Genomic DNA, 13,073 nt, shown 5'->3' on the forward strand with positions numbered 1-13,073 from the left:
ACTCCTAGGAAAATGAGATTGAGTCACTAACAATTCTCTGCATCTCATCCCCAAAAAACTCCTGTGTCCTCAAGGATAAGCCTAAGGCTAAATCTGCACTTCAACCCTCCATCAGATGTGGGGTGCCTGAGACTAAAAAGGAAGAGCCTGGAAGGCAGTTCCAGTTGAGCCAGAAAACAACAACAACAACAACAAATAAGGTAGCACGATATCTGTAAATCAGGGCAGCGTGTTTTTGAGATAGGTGAATGTATTGTAAACAAATGATAAGGACATGACAGAGCTGAGGTTAAGGATCCTTAAGGGCACTCAGTTCACAAGCTGTGTAAGAGAGAAAGGGCAGGTCTTAGAAACAGCACGTGACCAGTACTGCAACCAACCGTCTTGCCGATGTCTGCACTCCCAGCATATTGCCTGCCTGGCCCACAGGTGACACTGAACATGAATGAGTAAACAATGAATAATTACTTAGTAGAGCAAATATTCCATACTCACAAGTTAGCTAAGGTCAATACTGGCTTTGGCCTTCTGGAATTTGTGGAAGGGTCCTTAGAGGGGCGCATGTAGGTATATGATCTGTCAGGACCAAGTATGTTGAACAGAGTCCCTTGATGCTGAAGGGAGTCATCTATGAGCTACTGGCGTCTCATCTGAGTTTCTGGGGGCTAGGACTCTAGACAACCAATCCAAGAAGAGCTGAAGGAATCCCAGGCTCCCAGAGTTTCTGGATCTTGTAAAGAAGATCCGCTGAAATGGACCCCTTTGGGCATCCTTAGCAAGACACCAAGGAAAGTGTACTTCATGCCTCCCCTGGAAGGAGACACATTATATCTGATGGTGGCTGTGGGTGAGTGAGCCCACAGGAAGCAGGATGTCTGTGTGTGTGTGTGTGTGTGTGTGTGCGCACATGCACACACGCACACACACACACGTCTCACAGGGTTGACACTCTGCAATTAATGAATGTATTAAAAATAAGAATTCTATGTCTACTTGAGGTGTGATTTAAATTCCCTTCTTGAGATGTGTTAGAAAAGCCCCAGCACTTAATGGAGTTCAGCACTGTTTCCCACCAACAAAAGAAATAACATCTAATTAGCAGCAGATTTGGAGAACAGGTCCTGCTGCCTATTAGAAGTGTGAGAAAATATTAAAAACTAACCTGAATGGGAACCTCAAAGGCTGGAATATAACAATTTGGGGTTTATTGCAGAGGACTTTTTGCTTCTTTCTGGCTTGTCAGTTGAGTGCTGAATAGAAAAGAGGGTGTGAATTGCTAACTTTTGGATAAAGAAGATGTTACCGTGGCGGGGAAGTGAACATCTACATCATTAGATGTACATGAAAAGTTCCCAACAAACAAGCACAAATGGAGGGAATGAAGTTAGGGAAGGAGGGAGGGAGTCCACACAGTATTTAAAACGCATAGCATTTTGGCTGAAAGGGAACAGGTGGAAAAAATTCAAGGAAGCCTCATTCATCATGCATTCATTCATCCTTTGTCAAAACTCTATTTAATAGACTGTAATGTCTGCCATGTGTCAGGTACTAAGCTGAGAGCTAGTTGTATAGTCGTGGACAAAACCTGTACGGTCCTTGCTCTCATGGAGCTTATAGTCTGGAAAGGAAAGGAGAGACTTCAAGTGAATAAAACAGCAAGTGCCATAAAAAAAAAGATCAACAGGCATAAGAGAGAATAACAGGAAAGGCTTACTTTGGATTGGGCTTCCTCTTGAGGAGGGTCCAGTCATGCAAAAAGGGTCCAGTCATGCAAAAAGCTTGGGGAAGGGCGTGCAGGCAGAGGGAATAGCATCTGCAGTGACCTAAAGCAGAGAAGAACTTGGCATTGGGAGGAATCGAAGGGAGAGGACAGTGTGCCAAGGGCATGGAGGAAGGACAAACATGAGACGAAAGAGAGAAGGAAGAGGGGCCAGAGGGCACAGGGCCTGTGGACCGCAGAAAACAGCTTGGATTAATTCTGAGGGCACTGGGAAGTCACAGTCATCATGAGGTTTAGGTTTAGTATCTGGCCGCTCTGTGAGGAATGGATTGGAAGAGGCAAGAACGGAGGGAACGAGAACAGGGAGATCGGTACAGTGGTTCACAGGGGAGAGGACAGGGAGGGGCCTGCATGCACGTAGACCAGGGAGATATTTTGAAGCTAAAATGGGCATGACTGGGATTGCTTGGACATACAGGTTGGGGAGAGGACAAGATCAAAGGTGATTCGTGCACTTCACCTGGGCAAATGTTTCTTTATTTGTTCAAATCAGGAAGAAGAGGGACACGATGTCAAACTTGGGGAAAATGGAGAATATAGAACCACCGGAACAAGCATTAATTGAGTAAATGCTAATTCTGTGCCCAGCCCTGCAGCAGGTAAGAAAAGGTTTCACAAGGCCTGAGTGTTTCCCATCCTTTCCAGGTGGCTGGGATTACGGTCCTGCCTTTCTGGTCACGGCACTGATAAAGTAAATAAAATGGAACGATAGCTCAGGAAAACGGATCATGTACTGAGTGGATAATGATTAAATGAGATGGATTATTATTTTAAACTACGATTTTCTGCCTACCAGGTATCTCAGGGGAAAGATCATCGCATAATGAAATTTGGGAGCCCAAGTAATGGGAGAGGGTGAATTGGTCAGGTAAAGAACTAAACTTACACAATGGGAGCCTCAAGCCAGAAAGAAAGAATCATAACAGGAGAGGAAAATGGAAAGGTGATCTCAGAGACAAAAGCCTTCACGGGAATTGAATGCTCGAGAGAAGACCTGTCATCAGCAGAACCTGGGTAAGAAAGCCTCGCTGTGGGGAGCCCAGCTGGCTCAGTCAGTTAAGCGTCCAACTCTTGATTTCAGCTCAGGTCACGATCTTACAGTTGGTGAGTTCGAGCCCCGTGCCGGGCTCTGTGCTGACAGCACAGAGTCTGCTTGGGATTCTCTCTCCCTCTCTCTTTCTCTGCTCCTCCCCCATTCATGCTCCCTCTTTCCCTCTCTCTCTCAAAATAAATAAACATTTGGAAAAAAAGAAAAGTCTCACCAGCCCAATACTGAAGGAAAAGGGAAATCAGATGGCACATCATTGTCTTAGGGAACAGGGAGGGAATGAGGGGACAGTGGGCAACACCGGCAGACGGCATCCAGGACGGCCAGGGGTCCACAGCCGGCCCTGCTGCCTCACTCTGCCTCAGGGAGGGAGGAAGAGCTTTTGTCACTGGGATCCCAAAAGGAACTGAAGAACTTCCATGCTTCCTGCGCCCCTATCCCATGGTCACCCTTTGCTCCCCTCCTGCCCCAAAGAGCCAGCACCCAGCCAGAGCCCTCCCCCTGCCGGCTGGGCTTCCCCCCCATTCCTCGGCTGAAGGGCTTCCCTCATCTGCCATTGTCACAGTCATGGTCAACAACATTGACTGGCATGGATTCTGTGAGAAGCAGAAGATGCACAGGTGAATGAGTGGCAGCATGACAACAGCAACTCACAGCCCTTCAGAGTTACTTTGCCAAAGGGCTCACCCAGCCTTTAATGGGCATCGATTCATCAAGACAGGCTTGCTTCAGGGAAAGAAAAACAGAGCTGGCTGTCAGAAGCATCGAACCTTAAGAGGCAGCTTAGACTAAGGACAGAAGCCATGCCAGTCTCGGGGAGTTGAGGGAGGCTTCCAGCTGACAGACAGCAGGAAGTCAGGACCCTCGGTCCTACAAACTGCAAGGAAATGAATTCCACCAACCAGAGTGAGCTTGGAGCGGAGATGGATTCTTCCCCAGTCAAGCCTCCAGACTAGCACACAGCCTGGCTGATGCTTTTTTTTTTAATCATTTGAGAGAGAGTGAGAATACGCACGTCTCAGCAGGGAAGAGGAGCCGAGGGAGAGAGAGAGAATCCCATGTAGGCTCTGCTCAGCACACAGCCCAACCCAGGGCTTGATCCCATGACCTGGGGTCACGAACTGAAATCAAGAGTCTGACACTCAACCCACTGAGCCACCCAAGTGCCCCCCCAAGCACGAAACTAAACGGAATCCTGCTCAGAGTCTGACACATATTAGGGCCACGGTAGTTTTGGCTATTACTAGTATCTCTATCACACCTTTTGTGGTACCAAAGACCAAGAGGGTTAATCTGTGGCCTTCCTTTGGGGAAGGCCTCCTGAGAAAGCAGAACTTGAGGTAAGTAGTAAAGAAACATAGGACTTCAGGGGTGCTTGGGTGATGCAGTCAGTTAAGCGTCCGACATTGTTCAGGTTGTGATCTCAGTTTGTGAATTCGAGCCCCACGTCGGGCTCTCTGATGTCAGTGCAGAGCCTGCTTCGGATCCTCCGTCACCCTCTCTCTCTGCTCCTCCCCCGCTCGCCCTCTCTCCCTCTCTCAAAAATAAACATTTAAAAAAGGAAAGAAGAGGAGGACTTCAATAATCAGCAAGAAGATGGCGTGAAGGTGGGAGAATGGGAGTGTGGATGAGATACTACCGGGGGCAGTACAGAGGTCGGATTTATATGGCAACTAACCAACTGTTTCCTTCATCCATTCACGTATTTCAGGCTACTCCTAGGTTTCCTTCATCCATTCATGTATTTTAGGCTACTCCTAGGAGCTGTGGAAACCAAGGTCAATAGGTCCATCAACTTACAGGGAAACACAGTACTTACAAGTATGTGCCTTGCAGAGGAGGAGAATGCACCAGAGGCCTTCAGACCCAGAAAAAGGAGTGACCGCTACAGTTCTGGATAAGAAGTTTAAGTCTAATGGAGGATCTTTACAAGGGGAAGGTGAGAGGTCGTCGAAGAGTTAGGGAAAGGTCGGTTGGGCATCACTGTCCTCTAGCACACCTTTGTGTGAATCTGAAAACCAGGCTTCTGTGACAGGACCAATTAGAAAAAGACATGCCTTGGGCACCTGCAGCCCTCTTGGCACTAGATTGGTCAGGCAGAAGGCATCCTTATGTAAAATGGAAAAGATGGCCCTTCCTATGGAGGGCAGATGTAGTTCCATGGCAGGGAGCAGGCCTTGGTAAATGGAGTGTGGGCTAGACTTCAGCCCCTGCTCGCCCCATTCAGTTGGTGCCTTTACCCAGGCCAAATGGGCAAAGGCTCTGGAATCGGGAGCCTGCCCCCTACAATCCTACTTCTAAGACTAACAGTGACTGTCCATCTGTCCCCTGCTCACGCACAGTTATGCAACGTTCTCTGTATATTGTGTGTCTTGCTCTGGCCAGATGCCAGGTCTATGAAAGGAGTCAGGCCAGGTGCTTTCTCCTCCTACAGCCTGCCCTTCTGACACTGTTTGCTCTGAGAGGATGAGAATCGTGTCTTGGCATCCCTATGAGGTCCAGCCCAGGGTGAGCTCAAAGAGCCCTTATTGACTCAGATGGAAAGATGCAGGATGATCCAGCCCTATGTGCCACTTGTGGTGGGAAGGGCAAAGTCTACCCAGGATGGTGAAAGGACTAGTTGATTACAGTTTTTTCAAGTCCAAACTGTGAGAATCAACAGCATTCACTTCCAGACAGCATCCTAGGAATCCATGGCCAACTGGCTGGTTATTCCAGACTCACAGAGCACAGGAAAAGTGAAAGGCTGGTTGGGAATGAATGCCTGCCCACTTATAAAACACTTGCTGTGTTTAGAGAATGAATCAGCTTCTTTAGTATCTGCAACAACGTAGGCCAGTTTGGGGGCAACCCTTACCTGCCTCCATACAACTCCCCCTCAGAGCCTTCTTCAAGCCAACTGCAAATGTGAAAGACCCATCTAGGTTCTGCCCCCCCAGGGTGCTTTCTCTAACAACCAGTCTTAAGTTCCAGAAGGAAATTCTTCCAGTGGATATAGAGCTGCTAGGGCTAGGTCACTGGTTTGTGGACAGGCAGTCAGAGACTGAACTGGCCTTAATAATACAGAGGTTAATAATTAGCCTCAATTATTCATATTAACCTTAATCATTCAGAGACGCCCTTACAATAACAGACTGTGAAGAATGTATTCATTTGACAAAGGCTTATTATATAGACTGCTGCATGGGCAGCAGCAATTACCAAGTTGGGAAAGACGAGGTCCCTACCCCCCACCCCCACCCCTGTCCATAGGTCTTTGAGACATGGGACATGGGACCCAGGAGTTATTAAAACAATACAGAACACAGTAAGTGCGACAAGAGAGACACCACAAAGAACTTTGAGGCCTCGTGTGGGTTGACGAAGAAGGCTTCGTGGAGAAGATGACATTTGAGGTAGGGGAATGGGTAGCATGTCTGCAGTCCTGGAAGAGACAAGAGGACATTCTAAGCCAAGGGAACAGTCTAAGGAAACACAGTGCCTTAAGGAAGTTCAAGATTTGTGCAGAAAACAGCAAGAGGCTGGCTGGGTGGGGATAAAAGGTGCCTAAAGGATGACGCTGTGAACTAACTCATAGCCAGAAACCTGTTGGCAACGAGCGCAGAGAGCTATGGTGCCAGCAGAAGGGGATCCGTGGGGAACGGAAGCCACTGAAGATTTTAGAGATGGGGATATGCTTGAGCTGCGTTTTTGGCAGACTGCTCAGGCAATTATATGGAGCTAGGGCAAATAACCAGGGGACAGATATTGAGGGCCTGAACCGATGAGGCAGCAGGGCAGTGGGAGGTATCGCAGGACAGAATTGAAATATGCACAGGCATCTTTTTGAAATTGTGAATCCAGGCTGGCAGAAAACAATGCCATGATGATAGAGAAATAAGAAGTCCTCAGTCCGCTTTGTGGTAAGACATCTGCTTCCATTTACCAATGTCTTGGGGGTCAATAGCATCAGCAGCAGACCTGGTTTAATGGCTTATGGGATTGACTCAAGTAGTGGATAGGCCAGGAAAGGGGAATCACACAGAAGTACCTGGAACTGAAATCAGAAGACTGAGCTTGTAGTCCAGCCTAGCAGCTGGGTGACCGTAGGTAAACTGCTTTTCCTCTCGGGACCTTAATGTCTCCACTTGTAAAACGGGACCATCCAAGGCCCGTTCTAACCCTTACACATGATGATTCTGCAAATAGCATGGCTTCTGCAGAGGCCTGTGTCTGTTTATGATCCAGACGCTGTCCTGACTCCTTTTGTACACGTGGAAACTCGTTTATATCTCACAACAATGCTTCGAGGTAGGTACTTGGTATTGGCTGAATGTTTGTGTTCCCCTAAAAGCCTCAGGTTGAAATCCTAACCCAAGATATGATGGTATTAGGAGGCGGGGCCTTTGGGAGGTGAGTAGGACTTAAGGGTGGAGCCCTCATGAATGGGATTAGCGCCCTCCTGAAAGAAACTCCAGAGTGCTAGCACACCCCTTGCGCCATGTGAGGACGCAGAGAGAAGATGGCCCTCTGTGAATAAGGAATGGGTTCTCCCTGGACACTGAATCTGACGACACCATGATTTTGGACTTGCCAGTCTCCAGAACCATGAGAAGTAAGTTCCCGTTGGTTAGATGCCACTCAGGTTATGACATTTTGTTACGGCAGCCCAGGCTAACTGAAGACAAGAAAAGGGGGGAACATAGACGTAAGAAGAAGAGGTAACCCAAGCAGGGTGGCTTTGGAGTCCTGCTTCTAGCCATACGTGCGGCCATTGCATACAACACGGCAACACAGCGCTGCCCTGGGGAAGCCATGAGAATACGCCTCTTTGCAAGTGCCTGAGAGCCTAGCTTGAAGGCCAGCGGTGCGTGTCCTTCCTCCCAGGGCCTGGACCACTCCAACAGGCGAAAGATCGTACACAGTGCTGCTTGAACAATGGTCAGAGGTTGGCCGCATGAGTGGTGGGAGCCTGTAGACAGGGACTGTGGGGTCTTGCGCTGGTCACACAGGAAATGCCACCCCCGGACCTGCACCCATCCCACTGGAGCTGCCGGAAGGTGAGCTGATTTGGCATGAATCATGTTCACTCCCCTTCCACCAAAGCCCTGCTTCCAGCTGCTGGCATCTCATGTTTCACATGTCCCAAATGTTGGAATTCCTAGGGCCCCAGTTAAAGAAGGCAATGCCCATCTGGAGGACCTCTACCATCCTTCCAGGTAAAAATAGATCCCACTTGGTGCTCAAACATGGTTAATTATCTGGGAGTGTGGCCCCCACCTTTATATAGGGATTCACAGTATGCGAGGCATCTGTATAAAAGTGATGCCGTTTGATGCTCAGAAAAAAACCCTGCGAGCTAGCTTAGGCTACATGATACTTAATGCTCATTTTTGTCAATGAGGACACTAAGGCTGAGAGAGATTAAATGGCTGGAGTGAAAGGTAACCCGCTGCCAAATATCGGGGGAACTAAAACCCCACCCTTCTGTCCTCAAATCTGGCACTCTTCCCTTTACACCAGAGCATCCCGATGCGAAACAAAAAGTCAGTAGCAACTCTGGTTTTTAATCACAAGTGATGAACAGCCAGACAAAAAAGTTCTATCACTGCCATTGGGCGGCAGTCCTAGAGCAACCCTCAGTGGGTCAGTGTGCCTTGTGTTTAGGAAGGAATCATTCCAGATGGGCCAAGGAGGCTGAGAGAGGTGTGTTATGTACACCGCTAAAATATAAGCCATGCCTTTTGGGATGACCATGACTGCCGGCACTTCTGTGCGTACTACAGTCAGATGGGCAGCGCTGAGGGGAAATAGCACAGACTCCTGGACAGAGCCTTGGACCGTGAGACTTGAGGCCCGAGTTCAAGCACCTGCTCTGGTACTTACTAATGTGACTGCAACAAGTCATGTCCCTTCTGTGGGACTTACCTTCTTCATCTGTAAAATGGGGATAAAACCCTGAGTCCTATCCGTCTGACAGGGATGTTGCAGGAAGCAGATGAGATAATGGACATCAGAGAAGCATATTTGTCCCCTGAGGAAGGGAGATATGTGCCAGGGGTCAATTCCCAGCCATTCGGAATCTTTCCCATTCCAGGGTCTTTGGCTGACCCTGGGAAAGTGACCAACCGTTTGCAAGAACCTAATCTTGGACCTCCTCCAGCTGCTGAGCTAAGACCACCTGCCGGGTCACCTAACACTCTGTGACTTGGAGCCTTCCTGCTGACCTCTCTGAAAATATTGTCAATAGACCAAAGATACACTGAATAGCTGGCTTCCTTTTGGGGAGGCGGTCCCGCTGAGCCACGTGACGCAGGGGCACGGAGCCACCTTGGTGGGGTGGGCAAAGGAGCGGCTTGGCTGCCTAGGGAACTCATGAGCATTAGTAGCCCATGAATCCTGAGCCACCTTTCCACTCCTTCTAACTCAGTTTGTCTGGTCGATCTCTGACTTCTCCTCTAGCCCTAGAAGTCTCTGAATCTATGAAGCTAGTTCACAACTCCACAACTGTTGTCCATTCACTTGCCCTCTCTAAATGCCATTGCCCCATCTGCAAAACCCAAATCACACTTCCTGCCCGCAGCTGCAGCGTGCCGCTGTGCAGTTTGATTAGAAAGTCACTCTGAACTTGATCTCCTTGGAGGATGTCTGCCTCGCTCAATCAGTCAGTTGTAATGAGGTCATCGTTGGAACTGGCAGCTCGCACGGCTTTGGAATTCAAGCAAAGCACAGCAGACTTTCCCCCAAGAGCTGCATAAGCCTCTGGTACCCTGGGGTGACTGCTGCCCAGCTGATGTCAACCTTCCCACCAGCAGTCTCCCTCAAGATGTATCCACCACAACGAGGCTTGCTGGCAACTCACAAAGTTCTCCCCACAGACAGCACCCGGGCTCTCTGCTGCTCCTCCTGAGAAGTCCTCTTTATTTATCTTCCTGCAGAAGAATAGGTGGAAGGTCGAAGTTCATAAAATGCTCCTTCTGGTCAGCCAGTCTTTAGCCTGTACAAAGTGGAAACCACTGAGAGTCTGTGAGTTAGTTCAGCTGTTCTCGAACTGTGTACTATGGATCCCTGGGGTCACCAAGATAGTTTCAGGGATGCCATGAGGTCAGAACTATTTTCATAACGGTACAAAGATGTTCATTGCCTTTCCTCCCTCCTTTGACATTCGCAGTGATAGTATAAAAGCAGCAGTGAGTAAAACTGCTGGTCCCTTAACACAAATCAAGACAGCGACCCTAGACTGTATGGTAATCGGTATATTCGTCACTATCGTGTACTTGCCATAAAAAAAATTTTTTTTAAGACAGTCTGGGATAAAACAATAAAGTTACCAACTTTATGAAACCTCAACCGTTGCGTAGCACGGTTGTTTTCATGCTGTGTGTGTTGAACCGGTGAGCGCACATAACTTCTGCCTCCTTCAGAAGTACCATGCTGTCTCCAGAAGAATCAGTTGTGTGGCTGAGTATAGCGAGCTGTACTAATCACCCTTTCAGAAAACATGTTTTTATGTGAAGGAAGCAACTAACAGATAAACGATGGTTATTCAGACTTGGGTTTTGGCAGGTATTTTTTCAAAAATGAATCTCATGAGGCTGTCACTTCAAGGAAAACAACAGACAGTATTTGTTGCCCATGACAAAATCCGAGCTTTCACGTGAGAATCAGGATCTTGGAAAAATTGCACCTGCCACTGCGAGCTTGACAGCTTTCCAGGGTTTAATGGCTTGTCCAATGATATGCCAATGGTGATATTAACAAGTGTGATTTTTAAATGCTGGATAATGAAGTGTGTTGATATTTAGAAAATGTTTGTAACTTGGGGCGCCTGGGTGGCTCAGTCAGTTGAGCATCCAACTCTTGATTTTGGCTCAGGTCATGACCCAGGGTCATGGGATCGAGCCACAGATTGGTCTCTGCACTGAGTGTAGAGACTGCAAGATTCTCTCTCTCTGTCTGCCCCTCTTCCCCTCTCACACACTCTCTCTCTCTCAAATAAAATAAAAATTAATTAACTAACTAATTAAACGAACAAATGTATATAACTCAGTGAATCAATTTGTTTTAAATGGCCCATGTATGATGTTAGAAAAAGATAAAGTCAAAGTGCAAGATAAAGGAATAGATTTTAATGTAAGAAGGCAAAAAGTTCATTGATGTGGTTTCATATTCTACATTGTAAGGAAACTTTAAAAAAAACTACCACCTCTTGAGTTGAGATGTAGTATGAAAAAAGAACACCCAGAATTATCTAAGAAAACTATTAAAATATTCCTCCCTTTTTCAACTACATATATGCATAAGGTCAGATTTTCCACATACACATCAAACAACATAGCACAACAGACTGAATGCGGGAGAAGCTATGAGACTCCAGGGTCAACTCTGAAGCTAAACATTAAAGCAACTTGCAAAATATAAAACAAGGCCACATTTCTCTGTAAGACTTTTGTTTTGGGAAGTAGAATTACTTTTTATAAAATAAAAATAAAATTAAATAAAAATTTAATAAAATAATATAAAAATAAAAAATAAAAAATTACTTTTTATAAAATAAAAAGTTCCTTGTATTGACATGTTTATTATTGTAATTTTAAAGTGATTAGTAAATAAATATTTTTTTAAATCCCTCTGTGTTCATTTTTAACACCGTAAATTTTGACAGCTATAACTCAAACAAAATCTCTTGAGGTCCTCAGTAATTCTTAACAGTGGAAAAGAGTCTCGAGACCAAATCGTTTGAGAATGCCTAAGTTTCAATATTCTATAGTATTAGGATTGTGGATTCACAACAGTGGGGAGGCTTGTGGTCAAGGATTGTATGGGAGCCTTCTGCTACATGCTGACAAGGGCTGATAAGGGCCAGAACAGTTTTGTTTTTTTTTTTTTTTTTTCATGTTTGCTTATTTTTGAAAGAGAGAGAGAGAGAGAGAGAGAGAGAGAGAGAGACAGAGCATGAGCAGGGGAGGGGCAGAGAGAGAGGGAGACACAGAATCGGAAGCAGGCTCCAGGCTCCAAGCTGTCAGCACAGAGCCTGACGTGGGGCTCGAACTCACGAACTGTGAGATCATGACCTGAACTGAAGTTGGATACTTAACCGACTGAGCCACCCAGGCGTCCCTAGAATTTGTATTTTAATAAGATCCCTAGGTGATTGGTATGCACATTCAAGTATGGTGGGCACTTTTCTGTGTTTCTTTAAAAAAATTTTTTTTTAATGTTTTTATTTATTTTTAAGACAGAGAGACAGAGCATGAGCAGGGGAGGGGCAGAGAGAGAGGGAGACACAGAATCGGAAGCAGGCTCCAGGCTCTGAGCTGTCAGCACAGAGCCTGACGCGGGGCTCAAACTCACGGACTATGAGATCATGACCTGAGCCAAAGTCAGACGCTCAACTGACGGAGGCACCCAGGCATCCCCACAACAGTTCTTAAGGTGGCAACGAGGCCGGCCAGAGGTGTGGTGCCCATTCACTGTGCAAACCAAGGTCACTATGTCACACTTTGGTTTCATTCCAATGCTACAAGACCATGGCTCTGAAGTGGACTTGGTCTCCTCCGAGGGTCATTTCCAATGCCGGTTATTTGAGGGGGGGATGGGTGTCCTAACAAGAAGCAGAAACAGAGCATATAAATAGGACAAACTTACTCCAGCTGTCTGGGTGGAGACTTGAGGAAGCAAGGAGACTGGGCACATACTCTGCTTGGCAAGTGCTGAGATAATGCCTATGAGGGGGATACAGAAGCGGAGGCCGGGACCAGGCGGGGTCCGCAGGCCTCAAAGAGAAAAGCCCACCCGGTATCTTGTGTCACAGCATGACCCGCGTTTACTTCTTTTTTGTTATCATTGAGTCTCCAGTGAAACAAATCTTGTCAAAGAGCGCGGCTTTGTCTCTGCTGGAGGAAAGCGAAGAAAGAGGCATGAGTTGATTGATGCAGGGAAAATAGCAGGCCCTCATCCAGGTTACTGTGGGCTGGGGTAATGGTTAGAGAGAAACTCTCAAGAAAAAGGGGGAACTCACGAATCAGAGACATGGCTTCTCCGTCCAGTGACAGCTAGACTTTGTTTACAAAAGGCAGAATTTTCCCTACAGGAATTGACTGACCTGAGGTATATTTTGGAGTAAAGAAGGAATGGAAGTGGCTGAATACAGCTGCTAAAGTGGCTCCCAAACTTCTACTTGGCGTCTGAGATGCCTATGAGACATCCCAGACAGAGAGGCCCAGAACAGAAGGCAGAAGCTTCCAGAGGCTGAGGTTCTGGAAT

General features: G+C 47.0%; 1 long non-coding RNA gene across 1 annotated transcript; it reads right to left on the bottom strand.

The window, feature by feature from the left end:
- Positions 1 to 6,088: 6,088 nt before the first annotated feature.
- On the bottom strand, positions 6,089 to 13,023 carry LOC132682750 (uncharacterized). The gene is made up of 5 exons (XR_009611845.3): positions 12,913 to 13,023; positions 12,456 to 12,703; positions 9,670 to 9,804; positions 8,736 to 8,841; positions 6,089 to 6,252 (listed from the first exon to the last, which is right to left on the bottom strand). It is a non-coding gene; the product is annotated as an uncharacterized LOC132682750 (long non-coding RNA).
- Between the last annotated feature and the right edge of the window lie 50 nt (positions 13,024 to 13,073).

The sequence above is a fragment of the Panthera onca genome, chromosome C2 (assembly GCF_046562875.1).
Source record: "Panthera onca isolate mPanOnc1 chromosome C2, mPanOnc1 haplotype 2, whole genome shotgun sequence".
Taxonomy (NCBI): Eukaryota; Metazoa; Chordata; class Mammalia; order Carnivora; family Felidae; genus Panthera; species Panthera onca.